The following is a 16,550-nucleotide window of genomic DNA, read 5'->3' as shown; positions in this document are numbered from 1 at the left end:
GCTCGACATTGCCGACGACAGGCAATGGTCCCAACGCTCACGAGCAATAGAGAAGTCACTGACCTCGGATGCGCGACAGACATGCAGGAATAACGCCACCAAGGTCAGCATCGCCTTTAACCTCATTCAAATTATTTTATGAATAAAAGCCGTTAGGCCGGAGAAGTAGTGCTACAAGTTACATATTGTATTATAAAACAAAATATTTTAGCAAGAAGCGCTATAAAAGAAGGAGCCCTAGTTAAACTCATTTCGCTCTGGTCGAGCAGGTCGCCCTGATAGCGAAAGCAACAACCAGGGGACCCCGAACGTAGCCTTGGTAGCGAGAGCAACGACCAAGGGCTCTAAGATAAAAATAACCCTGATAGCGAAAGCCACGACCAGGGACAGGATGGCCTCGATGAAAGATATATCCGTTCGGTCTGAGGGAGATGTCCTTCCGAAGGAGTGTCCTTCGACCAAGATGGCAATGCGATCAATTTTTTAGCTAGGATAACGATGACCATACTATGAAGATCATCCAGTCCGGTCCAATTAGGGGTCGTAATGCTTTGCTAGAAGCAAACTATGATCGTCTGATCAATTCGGTGATTTGCGGCTAACATAGACCGGATCCTACAACGGGTTGCACATAAGAGTGGTAACTTGATCGGAGAGACTTGACTAGACAGGAACAGGCTAAAGATGGATTGGATCCAACTAAAAAGGCCGAAAAGGTTCGAATGGAGATTCGGAACAAGATAGAAAGAACCGGGCCTAAAAGGGGTGCTCGGAGTAAGGCTTTTTGGGCCGGCCATGATGGCCGACCAAGGTAAGTGGGCCGGCCATATAAATCCCATAGTGGGCTGCCTTGGCCGGCCACACTAAATGGGATAGCCAAAATACCCTTTGGTAATTATCTTTTCTGTGACCCGAAAATAGAATGACCTAATTTGAATATGATTCTAATTGGGGTTTCTCTATATATAGGGTCATTAGAGAACAGAAAAGGTGTAGATTTTTTTCTGGAAGAAAAATATAAAGCTCTCTCTCTCTCTCTCTCTCTCTCTCAATATACAGCTAGTGGAGAGAGAGGTTTGTAGAGAAAAAGCTCCCGGTCTATCAATCTAGTCAAGAAGAAGAGTTCTTCTCAACCTTCTAATATGTCCTAGCAGTCTGAAAGGAAGGGAGATCAAGTCAACCCACTCGGTGTCTCAAGTACAGGAGCGACAATTGGAGCTCTCGATCTTCACACGCGATTGGAAAGGTTCGAGGGAAAAACGCGTTCAAGGTATTTATCCCTTTTCTAGTTCATTGATTAGTTCATGCTTATAATTCTGGGTATTCTAGTGTTAACATATGATGTTTGAGATTCCGCTTAGAACATTAGATAGGTGTATTAGATACACACATAATCCTACAGTGGCATCACGAGCCGGTTGTATGAAACTATCTTTGATTAGTCGAATTAGATTCGAACTTGATTGATTAGATAATTTTATATTTAGATTTTGATTTAGACATGAAATTGATTAGTTTAAATTAGATTTAGACGTAATCGGATAGAAATTGAAAGTGTTTCAATGTGGAGAACTTTAAAATTTCGAGTTTTTGAAAAGTGTTTTCAAAAAGAAGTTTTAAAAGATGATGATTTTTTGAAAAGAGTTTTCAAAACAGCTAAAGTTGGTAAGAACAGAAAAATAGGAAGGGAGAAGCTGTTGTCCAAGAGCCGGACTGACCAGGACGCGTCCCAGTCCCTCTCGGACAGAGACGCGTCCGAGAATATCTCGGTCAGCAGACGCGTCCGAGTTTGTCTCGGACTGGGATCCCGAGAGATCCGCGTCCTAGCGCGTAAGGTCGCGTCAGCAGACGCGACCAGCATAGTCCAAAAGCGTCTCGGACTGACGCGGCTGACACTATCCCTTCCAGACGCATCTAGGACGCGTCTGGAGAAACCAGAGCCATCTCGGACTTGGAGTCCGAGATGACCTAGGATGCATCCTAGGTCAGACGCGTCCCAGGACGCGTTTGGCATATCCCGATCATCTCGGACTTCTTGTCCGAGATGTATAAACTTGGACAGAGCGTCTAGGACGCGTCTGAGGTTTTGGGACGCGTCTGGCCTAAGGCCAGGACGCGTCCACCCGAGGGACCTGCCACGTGCCAATCCGGGTCCGACCTTGGCTGGACCTTGACCAAGTTTGACTTAAGTCTTTAGAGTTTGACTCGGGTCTTTTGGGCCTTGACTTAAGTGGGAGGTTTCGACTTTTCTTCTTCCGACTTTAACCATAATTTTTTTCCGAAAGCGACCCGGGCCAACCAAAAGCCCAAAACGGAGTTTTTCCAAAACGATTTCAAAATATTTTAGGATAAAACCGAACGAGCCATTAGTCCGAATTTTACTAAAATTAGACTTAAGGCACGTTAGACATATAGATGTCGATAGTATCTCCCGAATAGCTACTTAGAACATAGATTCGACCTAAGGAAGCGAATCTCATATATACTTGGGTGTTTTATGAATGTCATATTATTATGTATGTATAAATGTGAATGCGGGTTCTAGTATGACCATAGAATTGTTCTATTCTTGTTTTTAAGCACGGATGGGTGCCAGATGTAATTAATTTAATTTCAAGTTTTATACGATCTACGAAACGTTGAGTCTTGTAATTAGAGTTAAGGATCCAATAGAGTCCATTGAAGAGCCAAAGGATGAGATTGTGGTTCGAGTGGGAGAATTCAATGGAGGTTCGAGGATGGAGATCCAGGCGAACAAAGGCGAAACAAGCAAGAACCTAAGAAGATTAGATATTTTAGGTTATGGGCCATAATAGGATCATGTCTGCTTGATTTATTTTCTCGCGCGCATTTACTTATTTACGTTTTATGTCGTGTATGATTATGTTAGAGTTCACAGTAATGCATGCATGCTAAAAACGTAAAAGTTCCCAAAAAGAATTTTGAGTAATGTCTACCCAGATAAGACACCTGTTGAGCCCTTGTTCATCAATGGTGGGTCATGCCAAAGCAGGGTGCCATCTTTTACCTTGGGACAATACGGGTAGATCTATGAAGAGGTCTACACGTCTAAATGGTTATTCCCAACGAGTCAGCAAAAGGGTTTTGGATTTCGAGGCAAAAGGATGAACTTAACACATAAGTGCTATTCATCAACCAAGAGTCATAGGAGTATGATCAGTAAAGAGTTACTCACCCAGGAGGGTGGAGTTAAGGGCAGTGCCAAAGTACGCTTAACTCCATAGGAATGGGATCTTGGAATCATATTATTCAACCGGGGACGATTTTGAATAATGTGGCAAAAACTGTGTTTTTGCAATGATAATAAGTTTTAGGATTTTGCTTAATGTAGAGTATATATGACAACTAGAAAAATAGTTTTCCAACCTTCGTTAATTCTTTCAGAAGGAATTAAACGAAATTATTTTCACGATTGGTAAAGAATCCGAGAAACGCTCTCGAATTCGTAACAAAGGAAACGTCCAAGAATATCCCATTCCCGATGTTCACTACCACTTCAAACGACTTAGGATATGATTATCCATAAATTGTTTTGTGAACATCCATAGAATTCTTCTCTCTCGAAGGGATTAATAATATGGATGCATACACAACCATTCGACAACTAAAGGAAGAGTTCCACTAGAAGTCGTGAATGGAGAGGACGGTGCCTCTAAGAAAGTCGTCTTGAAAAGAATATTGAGGAAAAGTGAATCTAAGAAACATTCTTAAGATTCAGTTACCAAAAGAATATAAGAAGAATTCTTATAATTCAAAAGGTTAAAGGGTCGACGTAAAGGTTTCTAAAGAAATGGCTAGGTCATTCAAGGAAACTACCCTAAGTACCTGGAAGACAAAAGAAAGGGAATTATGAATTCCGATTCTTATATCTTTGTTAACTAGGTTAATCTAGCAAGTATTGTAGACTCCCTTCATCAAGTGTTTAAGACCGGATGTGCGGCTCAGTGGGAGCCCACTACAAAAAAGACGGTCAATAGGGACAAAGGTTTTTACATATGTCCCAAATATATTCAAAATAGGGACAATTTTGTAACATTTGTCCCTATAAAATTTAGAAGAGGAACTAAATAAATTGGTTTTGGGAACGGCTTTTAAAAAATAATTTAGCGCGAAAAAGTTTTGGACAAAAAAATGGCGCAAATTAGTACGCCAATATCCCTAATTTTCTTTTCTTCTCTCTCTCTCCTCTTTTTCCTCTTCTGTACACGATTTCCTTTTTCTTGCTCTAGGGCACGATTTCATCTTCTTCTTCTCGGTCTAGGGTTGGATTTCATCTTCTTCTCGTACTAGGGCACGATTTCATCTTCTTCTCGTACTAGGGCTCGATTTCATCATCTTCTCATTTTAGTGCTCGATTTCATCTTCTTCTTCTTGTTCTCGTGCTCGTCCTCGATTTCATCTTCTTCGATCTCTCTCTCTCTCCTCTGCAATTGGTTCGTCTTCTTCTTCTTGTTTTTTTTCTGGCGGCATCACAGTTCGTTTGCATCTCCTGCCACCAGGTTTGTTGTTCTCCTTCTCTTCTTTAGATAAAGCTTTATAACATGAAACCCTAATTTGCTTTAGAAGCAAATTTTTCAGTTTCAGAGTTTACATAACTCAGTTGTTACCAGGTTTGTTGTGTTCTTCCTCTTCTTCTTCTTCCAATTAAGAGTTTATATAACTTTATTTGGCTGTAAATTTCAATTTGGGAGTTTATATAACTCTAACTGTTCCAATTTCAGGATGTTTATTTTATTATGATTTTTTTGACCCATCTTAAATAGCTGATGTATGTTGATTTTGGGTAGGTTCGAGCAAAGAGAAAAAGTAGACAGAGATAGAGAGGTAACCTTTTCTTGTTTCTTTTTCTTTGATTGAGTATTAGATTCATTTTAACACCATAATTTTGATGTTTTTGCTTATGGGTAGCTAATGGGTAGGTTTCAATTAGCTGCTACTTGTTTGAATTTACTTTAAAAAGAGATAAAGGTTGTTCCTTTTTTTCCCTTTTCCTATTTCCTATATAGAGCTAAGTTAACTTCATCTACTAAGTCTTGTGTGTGTGTGTGTGTGAACCATCTTCATTAAGTCGTGATGGATTAAGGGTTCATACAAGAGTTGGGTTACTTAGGTTTTTGTTAGGCAGAAGGCTCTTGCTTGAATTGGTCTAGTATATTTGGCAAACATGTCATGTGTAACTAATTTCAGTTGTTTTTTGGTTATAAAGATCCTATATTTGGTTATGGAGCTCGATTTAATTAAGTAGTAAGTAGTAACATGTTTGTGTCTCAAGTAGAGATACCAGAGTCTGATTCTTATTCTTTCTGGAAAAAATAAAATCCTAGATTTGGGCATTAGAGGTTGTATTAAACATTAAAAAGCTCAATGTTAGGATATATAAACTAGTAGACCGTTTTAACTTGATAAAGAAAATCACCATGAAGTTGTATATATCTTTGTGGCTCAGTATTATATAAGTAGCATTCCCCTATTGACTTGTTTTACTATAAATGCTAATGTTCTCTTACCTATTTCAAAAATCGCCTTGGTTGCGTCTGTCTCTTTCTTTTCCAGTGTGTGAAATGCCAAAAGGAGTTGTTTAATGGAGTTGAAATCGACACAAGTTTGCCCCATTTATTATTTAAATTTTAGTTGTATGATCTAACTGGAATGCCTCCTAAAGGGTAGAAGATTATGGTTTAAGGTGGCTTACTAAAGGTAACAAGAGAGTTCTTTACAATATTCTAAGGCATTTAGTAACAAATTTTTTTGTTGTTTTAACCTGGTTGTTATATCACTCTATTTCATTTAATTTATTTCTCATGAACCTTACCTGTGCAGGATGATGTTGATTGGTCGACTTTATATAGGAGTAAAAGAGGTAGTTTCTCAATGAAACTTTCTGAACCTTATTCTGGTATATCCGTGATTTTGATTTTTTAGTGCAACTGCGCAAGCCGGTGCTTAAAATTCTTGGGTTACACCAGGGTCAAAAGCTAATGATGATGGGAACTACGGACTAAATCGTGGAAGCTCCGGAAAAGGCCCAGTTCTTATAGAAGATCTTCTAGAAGAGTAACTAGTTGTTACTGTGGTGAGAATTCCTGATTTTTAGCTCCATCACAATACCAATATCAGGGCTAGCAGTAATGACCACATCTTTGTTTTTTTTGTTGAAAAAAGAGCATGGTTTGTTTGAGATCAAAGAAGATGATTATTAATTTGGACCCAATAAGGATTTTGCTTCTAAGATTCGTTTAGATCTAGATTAATGGTTCTAACATTATTATGTTGTGACAATCTTACGGGTCAGATGAAATTTTTCTTATTTTTGTGCTTCTTGAAACTTAAATCGATTTCTTATTATTAACACTTTGATGACTTTGTTAATCTTTATCCGCTCAATCAAGGATCCACAATCTTCCTTAGTCCTCTTAGTCTAGCTAGTATATGCATTTAGTGTTTATAGATCTTGATAATTGTTATTGCAGGCCATAAGATACAAGCTAATGTCGATGGAAGTGAATCAGACGAGCCAGTAAATCCACCAAAGGTTGAAGATAAGATTGATCCTTTTCCTCATCGGTTGTTTACAAATTCTGTTGTTGCTAAAAGGTTCTTATTTTTGCTCAGCTAAAAATTACCTCTTTCATTCTAATGAATGAACTATTGAACCAGATTTTTGGAAATGTGAATCTATTGATTCAGGGGGGACATAGTCAATGTCAAGGAGATCTATCCACATCAATTCAGAGAAGTTAGAGTTCCAGACTGAGGTTTCTCGACTTATAGATATCATTATCAACTATCTTTACAACATCAAGGATTTCTAGTGAAGAGGAAACATCTATTCACCTATCTAGCTTATTAGTGGTTGCTTTACTTACATATGTTACTAACTCATAATTTTCTTCTGTTCAAAACAGCTGAAAGCAGCACCACATCATCTAAAAATCAACAATGCCAAGAGATGGCATCGACGGAAGATATTGAGAACCTTGCTATTTGTTTGCTAAATATGGTACACTTTTGATTCATCTTTTCTGTTCTACTTTTTGAAGGTTGATAAAGCTTAATATGAAAATAAGGTAATTTTTTTCCTATTTATTATCGTATAGTATCACCATTACATTAGAATACCGAATGTCAAAATATCTTAATTTTAGGTGAATTTGTCATTTCCAATAGGTATAGATGTTAGCAGTAGTTCTAATTTGAACATGAGAATAAAGAAAATTTAGGTGCTAACTTATTTTTAACGATCCCAAAATCATAATTCCGATTATTTTTGTCTAATTTACTTCTTAAGTTGAGTTATTTAGATCGTTTAATCTCTTGATGTTTATGACTCCAAACTGTTACAACAAAAGTTTTTCAGTTTTACTCACCCTTTAAGTCTAACTTGTTTGTACTTGATAGTTGATACCCAGATATTATACATGTTAGTATTCGTAAGATCAAACCGATTGGGCTTGTTTAAGAACATTTATCTTTTGTTAATACTTATTCAACCATTTAATTTACAACTTCAATTGTCTTATTAGTTTTTCTTTGCTAAAGCTGATTTCCTATACATCATAAATTTTGGGTTTGTTTTCTTTATGTGTATATGTAGTGTATGTGATTTGACAGGATTCATTTTGTTTCGTTTCAGGGAGTATAAAATCTTTGATGCGCTAATGGCAATAGTGTTTTCTGGTAGCGATTCAACATGTGGCATGGTTGTGAATGTATTTTGTTTATATGCTTTAATTAGTTGATGTTGTAACAAGAAAGAATCTTTTGTTAAACATTATTAGTTAAGTAATCAATGTATGGAAATTTACTTTTAAAAGTTTGTTTTAAGCAGGATGTGAATTACCTTTAAATAAAGAATCTGTATATATTAAATGATGCCTATGAACATTCACAAAAACAAGCAAGAGAAGTTCCCACCAAATTTTCTGGGACACATGTTCATTGTCCCCACAGTAAATGAGAGAAAATTTCAGTCACATATTTAAGGACAGTTTATCTCTGTCCCGAATAATTGTAGCTATAGGCACAGATATACATCGTCCCCAAAGAATTATTGGGGACAGGTCCTATCCGTCGCTACATGTGTCCCGAATACTATTTGGGACGCCACTTGCTGGGACGGACAAAAACTATCCCCAATAAACTAATGGGGACGGTTTTCACATTTCTGGGACAGTTTTCTACCGTCCCTAATGGCCATATTTTTTGTAGTGGCCCAAGGAAATTATTTACTTGACTAAAAGGAGAAAGATCCAAGAGAGAGCAGAAGCAAAGTGTTGCTAAGGATGCTGAAAGGGGTCAAAGTCTTCTTTTAGACACTAATCTAGGTGGAACTTAATAAGCGTTATTATGTTCGCCTAGAAACATCAAATGTTTTAAAACAGTGCTAAATTGACAAAGAGGTTCTTAGAGAACCAAGAGCATTAACAATGATACTATGGGCTATAATCAAAGGATTAAAAGAGGTTCAACTCCGGTTTTGTCATTGGAAGAATTGACATAATACACATGAAAGAGGATCCAATGGTATGGACTTCTGAGTCTGAATGATTTTAGAATCATAAGACATATGTGAATTTTGTTCAAAAGTGCTATTTGACTAAGTCACCTTTTCGAAAGGGAGAAATGGCTAGTGAACTAATAGTCTTCATACATACGGATGTATGTGAAACTATTGGTACACTAACTAGAGTCAACCTGAATCCACTTGACAAAATATAAATCATTCGATTGGATCGAAATGATGAATATTTGAATCGAGAATTTGATGACCATCAAAAGAAGTTGAGAAATAGTTTCTCACCTTGCTCCACAAACACATCATATGGGCGATGAGTCCAGTGGAAGTAATCGAACATGTTAGATATTAGTCGATCGATGATGGGTATAAACCAATCTTCCGAACACTTTCTAGGATATATTCTCAAACACGGTCGTTCTTCCTAGCTAACCAAATTCTGTCAAATGCTGAAAAGACACCATAAGAGTATGAGTTTGGAATGGTTTCAAAGTGGTCTTTTCTTAAAGGTCCAATGATATGAAATTAACGTAAATGGTTTCTGAGAACCAAGTTTACATATCAGACAAAATATTTCTTTCCGGGGTAAAGAAATATTGGGGATTCTTCCTCAAGCAATCAGAGAACAAAGTGGTTGTTGCTCATAGTGGTGTCTTCCTTGAAATAAGAGTTATTTCAAGAAGACAAGTGGGAGAAATATTAGATGTCGAAGAAATTCGATCTGAGCAACAAAACTGACAGTGATGTACAAATGTCAGAAATTTCGGTTCCTATCTATTCAGAGCCAATAGACATGGAAAGAGAGGTAGAGATGGAAGATCTCGAAGATCCTCCCGCATAAAGCGAATTAGATTCGCAGGAGAACTCTCAAAGAGTTGAGAACATCTCAAAGTTGTTCAAACCCCTTATAGACCTTGAAAGCTCATAAATCTGTCTCAGAGGATGGAGATCCGGCTGAAGAAGAAAATGAGATCTACACAGAAGCTGTGATGGAATCACTCCGAAACATGGCTTGGAGCCATATGATCAGAATGGAATTCATGTCTGAAATCAAGTTTGGAACTTGGTCTATTTACTTAAAGGAAGGGTTCCTGTTAAGTTCAAATAGGTTTTTCAAAGTGAAAAACAGACAAGGATGGAAACATTGGTGTTTCCTTAAGCATGACTAAAGGTCACAAAATTCGTGGTATGGACCAGGAAAGACCGGCCCTCGTGTCACAATGCTCAAAGACCATAATGATCCATTACTAGCAAAAGAATGTGTACATGACACATTCAGGAGGAAGTTAATTCTTCTAAAGCTAGTGAAAATGCAAGCTTCAAAATCCATCGAGGGATTAAAGCGAGCAAATAGGAGTTGAAATCTTTGATTCAGCAAAGTATACAAGAGTTGTTTTCTTTGGGAATGAAGAAAAATCTTGAATTTAAGAAGTTCAAGAAGGTTAGTGGGAGTGACCCAATTTTCTTCGGTCCGGTATGTAGACGACATACTAGAAATTGAGTACAACATTATGATGTTGAAAAACAGTTTACAACTGACTCAATGAAAGGACTACACATAAAGGTGAAATGCTTTTGGGGACCAAAGATCTACAGAGATAGATCGAGAAGGTGATAAGACTTGTTCAAGAAAAGGTCTTGAAAAGTCCAATGTGAAACACTCAAACGGAGTATTTCTACCCAAGTCTCATGGCACACAGCTTAGCAACATTCGGAACTTGAAGGATTCTGATGAGCAAGCACGCATGAGAAAGATGGTTATGCAAAAGGCATAAGATCGGTCATGTGAGACATGATTAACATTCGCCTCGACGTTGCAAAGTACTTGGAGTATTTATGGTCGTCACCAATCAAATCCAGATGAGCTGATCTGGATCACATAATGTACTTGAGAAGAACTTGTGAGATCTCGGTATGAAAATAAAAGGTTGAAAAGTCATATGTTTTAAACTTCCAGAATAAGATGACAATCTTGACTTGGAAGAATAGTAAGCTGGAAAGGTTCCAGGCAGAGACTGTTGCAAGCTTTACAAATAAAAGAAAGTAGTTAAAACTTGGGAAGTTTTAATTTAGTACGGTAATACTAAAGATTATCATCGGATGATAACAAGCAAAATCCATATAGATTTAATCTATTAACTATACTGTCACCTTCAACTAAGTATGGAAGTAATACTAAGGTCATAGACATTAAGCTTTAAGCTTAAACTAGTAAGATTGAGGGTGTAAGAGTTACACGGGAAGGCTCAATATTACAAACTCTTATTATCACAAATAAGTTAATTATTTCGCCTTAAATCATGGTTTAGTATTTAATCGACATTCCAAAAATAGTGAAACATTCCAAGTAGGTTTATCAGATGCGTGATCTGGTAAATGAAACCTTACTAAGTGAACTTGGAATAGATTCATTATTAAGTCCCTAGTCCAGGTCATTGCATGGACAACAATGACTCATGAAGACTAGCATGGGAAATTGACTGATAGCGCAGTTTTATGGGCTATAGGAATATAGTATTTAAGTCAATGACATGGGTGTATGATTGGGGAATATACACTGGATAACCCGAACATGAGAGTTCTTCAAAAGTTGAAAAACGTCATGAACGCTCATAGGCAAGATTGAAGAGATTCCTTAAACATGAGTACTCCACTCATCTTATGTAAGGAATGTCGAACTTTGGTACCGTCAAACGCCATGCCGTAAAAGGAGGATCTAAAGACGGATTACTGGGGGAGACAGGATAGACATGAAGTTAAGTGGGAGTACAAGACTGAATGATGTCCTCCTATTAAGATAAGATAAGTATCTCCAGGCCACTTGAGGAGAAGCAACTGAAAATGTGTGGCCAAACTCAAATGGATTAATGGTTAATCATTTGTTTTGACAGTTGTTCTCCGTATCAAGAAAGTCTGAAACATATGACGTATCAGATGAGATACGAAGAGACAAGAGAATCAAGCATTGCACTTGTTCTAAGTACAAGTGGGAGACTGAAGGATATATTTGTTCGGTCTGAAGGAGATGTCCTTCCGAAGGAGTGTTCTTCGACCAAGATGGCAATGAAGGATTTATCCGTTCGGTCTGAAGGAGATGTCCTTCCGAAGGAGTGTCCTTCGACCAAGGTGGCAATGCGATCAATTTGTCAGTTAGGATAACGATGACCACACGTAAAGATCATCCAGTCCGGTCCAATTAGGGGTCGTAATGCTTTGCTAGAAGCCAACTACGATCATCGGATCAAGGAGTTGATTCGAGGCTAACATAGACCGGATCCTACAACGGGTTACACATAAGAGTGGTAACTTGATCGGAGAGATTTGACTAGACGGGAACTGGCTAAAGTTGGATGGGATTCAACTGGAAAGGCCAAAAGGGTCCGAATGGAGATTCGGGACAAGATAGAAAGGAGGCTCTTTGGGCCGGCCATGAGATGGCCGACCAGAGTAAGTGGGCCGGCCATATAAGGCCCATAGTGGGCTGCCCTGGCCGGCCACACTTAAGGGGATTATCAAAATACCCCAAAAAGGGTATTTTGGTAATTATCTTTTCTGTGACCCAGAAAATAGAAAACCTAATCTGAATGAGATTCTAATTAGGGTTTGTCTATATATTGGGTCAGTTGAGAACAGAAAAGGTGTGGATTTTTCTCTAAGGAAAATTATAAGCTCTCTCTCTCTCTGAATATACAGCTATTGGAGAGAGAGGAATATAGAGAAAAAGTTCCCATTCTATCAATCTAGTCAAGAAGAAGAGTTCTTCTCAACCTTCTACTAAGTCCTAGCAGTCTGAAAGGAAGGGAGATCAAGTCTATTCACTCGGTGTCTCAAGTAGAGGAGCTACAGTTGGAGCTCTCGATCTTTGCATGCGATTGGAATGGTTCGAGGGAAAAACGCGTTAAGGTATTTATCCCTCTCTAGTTTATTGATTAGTTTATGCATATAGATCCTGGGCAATCTAGTGTTAAACATGAGATGTTTGAGATTCCGCTTACAACACTAGGTAGTGTATGAGATACACAAAACCCTACAGTGGCATCACGAGCCGGTTGCATGAAACTATCTCTGACTAGTCGAATTAGATTCGAGCTTGATTGATTAGATTATTTTATGTTTAAATAGGGATTTAGACATAGAATTGATTAGTTTAAATTAGATTTAGACATAATCTGATAGAAAATTGAAAGAGTTTCAATGGGAAGACTTTAAAATTTGGTGTTTTTGAAAAGAGTTTTCAAAATAAAATTTTAAAGCAGATGGTTTTTTGAAAAGAGTTTTCAAAATTGCTGATTTTTGGATGAAGAGTTCATCAAAAACAGCAAAAAGTTGGAATTTTTGAGAAATTTGGAAGAAAATTGGGTGCTGTCCAGAGACCGGACTGACCAGGACGCGTCCCAGGACGCGTCTGGCCAGTCGCGGACGCTCAGGACGCGTCCCAGTCCTTCCCGGACTGGGAATCCGAGAGCGTCTCGGATTAGGACGCGTCCGAGAGTTTCTCGGACAGAGGACGCGTCCGAGAGCGTCTCGGACTGGGAGTCCGAGAGCGTCTCGGACAGGGATCCCGAAGGATCCGCGTCCAGCACGTGAGGTCGCGTCTTCCAGACGCGACCACAGAGACATGTCCGGACGCGTCTCGGATTGAGAATCCGAAAGCGACCAGGACAGACCTTCTATATAGCGTCTGGGACGCGTCTGGTGAGACCAGAAGCTACCTCGGACTGGGAGTCCGAGGAGCACAGACTTGGGCAGAGCGTCTGGGACGCGTCTGCTGGGCTGGAAGCGTCTGGCCTAGGGCCAGGACGCGACCACCCGAGGGACATGGCACGGTCTGGAACGTGCCAGTCCGGGTCTGACCTTGGTTCAGACCTTGACCGAGACTTGACTGGGTCAAGTCAAAGGGTCCCTTGACCAAGTTTGACTTAAGTCTTTGGAGTTAGACTCGGGTCTTTTGGGCCTTGACTTAAGTGGGAGGTTATTTTCTTCTGCCAACTTTGACCATAATTTTTCCGAAAGCGACCCGGGCCCACCAAAGCCCAAATCGGAGTTTTTCCAAAATAATTTCAAAATCTTTTAGGATAAAACCAGAACGAGCCATTAGTCAGAATTATGAGATAATTAGACTTAAGGCACGTTAGACATAGAGATGTCGGTAGTATCTCCCGAATAGCTATCTAGAACATAGCAAACCTAGATTCGACCTGAGTAAGCGAATCTCATACATACTTGGGTGTTTTATGAATGTCATATTATTATGTGTGTATGGATGTGAATGCGGGTTCTAGTATGGCCATAGAATCGTTCTATCTTGTTTTTAAGCACGGATGGGTGCCCGTTGTAATTAATTTAATTTCAAGTTTTATACGATCTGCGAATCGTTGAGTCTTGTAATTAGAGTTTAAGGGTACAATTGAGTCCATTGAAGAGCCAAAGGATGAGATCGTGGTTCGAGTGGGAGAATTCAATGGATGTTCGAGGATGGAGATCCAGGCGAACGGAGGCTAAACAAGCAAAGAACCTAAGAAGATTAGATCTTTTAGGTTAGGGGCCATACTAGGATCATATCTGCTTGATTTATTTTCTCGCGCGCATTTACTTATTTACGTTTTGTGTGATGTATGATTATGTTAGAGTTCACAGTAATGCATGCAAACAAAAACGTAAGAGTCCCCAAAAGGAATTTTGAGTAATGCCTACCCAGATTAAGACACCTGTTGCGCCCTTGTTCATCGATGGTGGGTCATGCCAAAGCAGGGTGCCATCTTTTACCTCGGGACAATACGGGTAGACCTATGAAGAGGTCTACATGTCTAAATGGTTATTCTCAACGAGTCAGCAAAAGAGTTTTGGATTTCGAGGCAAAAGGATGAATTTAACACATAAGTGTTGTTCATCAACCAAGAGTCATATGAGATATGATCAGTAAGGAGTTACTCACCCAGGAGGGTGAAGTTAAGGGCAGTGCCAAAGTACGCTTAGCTTCACAGGAATGGGGTCTTGGAATCGTATTATTCATAGGGGGACGTTTTTTCGTTGAATAATATGGCAAAAAGTGTTTTTGCGTAAACATTGAATGTAGTACTTAGCAAAATCCTTATTTTGTTTCTGTAGAGTAGAGATGGCAAATAGGATTAGTTCACGTTTAGATAGAGATCTATACGACTTTCTAGATTGGGAGGAAGATCAGAGAAGAGTTCTCGATGCTTCAAAGAAAGAAAGCGTAATAGAGCTTCCAGAAAGGGAAGTGGAAGTCGGTGCCTATGTTATAGAGGTCAATTTGGCAGATATGGCTGACTCTCCCTCATGGGTATATGATACCGGATGTGGAGCTCATATAATTTCAGAATTAGATGAGCTCAAGGAGGTCAGGTATCTGACAAAGAGCGAGATGGTTCTACGAGTCGCAAACAAGGCAAGAGTTGCTGCTGTGGCTGTAGGAACTTTCGAGCTCAGTTTAGAGACTGGGTTGATATTAGTGCTACGTAATTGCTATTACGTACCGACTATATCAAGGAACATAATCTCTCTGCGTCGGTGTTAGACAAAGAGGGATATCACGCTATAATAAAGGACAAGAGTTGTTCTTTATACAAGGGTGAGATGTTCTACACCAGTGCTAAGCTGCGTAATGGTCTTTATGTTGTGAACATAGAAGACGAAATCCTGAACATAGACACGAAACGGCTTCGTACTCATGATTCTAACCAAAGTTATCTCTGGCATTGTCGTTTGGGTCACATTAACATGAAACGCATGCAGAAGCTTCATGCAGATGGACTTCTGGGATCGTGTGATTTGGAATCGTACGATACATGTGAGCCATGCTTAGTGGGCAAGATGACAAGATCGTCCTTCAAGGGGAAAGGAGATCGGGTGAGTGAACCCTTAGGACTGATACATACGGATGTATGCGGACCTATGAGTACACTTGCAAGAGGTAACTATGGCTACTTCATAACGTTCACTGATGACTTCACTAGATATGGTTACGTGTATCTAATGAAGCATAAGTCGGAATCGTTTGAAGTGTTCAAACAATTCCAGAATGAAGTGGAGAATCAGCTTGGCAAGAAAATAAAAGCCATTCGATCGGATCGAGGTGGTGAGTATTTGAGTCAAGAGTTTGAGGATCATCTTCGGAGTTGTGGAATAGTTTCACAACTCACTCCTCCAGGAACACCTCAGATGAACGGTGTGTCCGAGAGGAGGAATCGAACATTGATGGACATGGTTCGATCGATGATGAACTTAGCCGATCTTCCTAACACTTTCTGGGGGTATGCTCTAGAAACGGCTGCTTTCACACTTAACCGAGCTCCGTCAAAAGCTGTAGAAAAGACGCCACATGAGATGTGGACTGGAAAGGTTCCAAAGTTGTCTTTTCTCAAAGTCTGGGGTTGCGATGTTTATGTAAAGCGTTTACAAGGAGATAAACTAGCACCAAGATCAGACAAGTGTCTCTTCGTCGGTTATCCGAAAGAGACAAAGGGGTATTACTTCTACAACCCGTCAGAGAACAAAGTGTTTGTTGCTCGTGATGGTGTCTTCCTTGAAAAGGAGTTCCTTTCCAAGAAGACAAGTGGGAGAAATATAGAGATCGAAGAGGTTCGATCTGAGCAACAAACTGGCACCGTTGCACCGATGTCAGAAGTCGCGATTCCTAACTATTATGAGCCGATAGAAGAGGAAAGAGGGGATGAGATGGTAGATCTCGGAGATCCTCCCGCGCAGAGCGAATGTGATTCGCAGGAGAACCCTCAAGGAGTTGAGAGTGTCTCACCTGTTGTTCAAGCCCCGCGTAGGTCCGCAAGGCTGATTGAGTTGTCTCAACGACAAGAGTTGTTGTTGGTAGAGGATAACGAACCCAGCACCTACGAAGAAGCTATGACGAGCCCAGACTCCGAAAAATGGCTGGGAGCCATGAAATCCGAAATGGAATCCATGTCTGAAAATCAAGTTTGGAACTTGGTTGATTTGCCCGATGGAGTAAAACCCATAGGATGCAAATGGATTTTCA

General features: G+C 39.5%; 1 long non-coding RNA gene across 2 annotated transcripts; it reads left to right on the top strand.

The window, feature by feature from the left end:
* Nucleotides 1-4,435: 4,435 nt before the first annotated feature.
* On the top strand, nt 4,436-7,813 carry LOC147568175 (uncharacterized). Of its 2 annotated transcripts, XR_015238130.1 has the most exons (9): nt 4,436-4,520; nt 4,809-4,845; nt 5,575-5,718; nt 5,842-5,881; nt 5,988-6,094; nt 6,492-6,553; nt 6,679-6,776; nt 6,927-7,021; nt 7,655-7,813. It is a non-coding gene; the product is annotated as an uncharacterized LOC147568175 (long non-coding RNA). The 2 variants fall into 2 exon arrangements; XR_015238129.1 differs by having other exon boundaries at nt 6,679-7,021.
* The last annotated feature ends 8,737 nt before the right edge of the window (nt 7,814-16,550 follow it).

This window comes from Eschscholzia californica, unplaced genomic scaffold (assembly GCF_041429995.1).
Source record: "Eschscholzia californica isolate CP2 unplaced genomic scaffold, dmEscCali1.0.p SCAF_1, whole genome shotgun sequence".
Taxonomy (NCBI): Eukaryota; Viridiplantae; Streptophyta; class Magnoliopsida; order Ranunculales; family Papaveraceae; genus Eschscholzia; species Eschscholzia californica.
The sequence above is the reverse complement of the archived record's forward strand: the minus strand, read 5'-3'. Positions and strand labels throughout refer to the sequence as shown.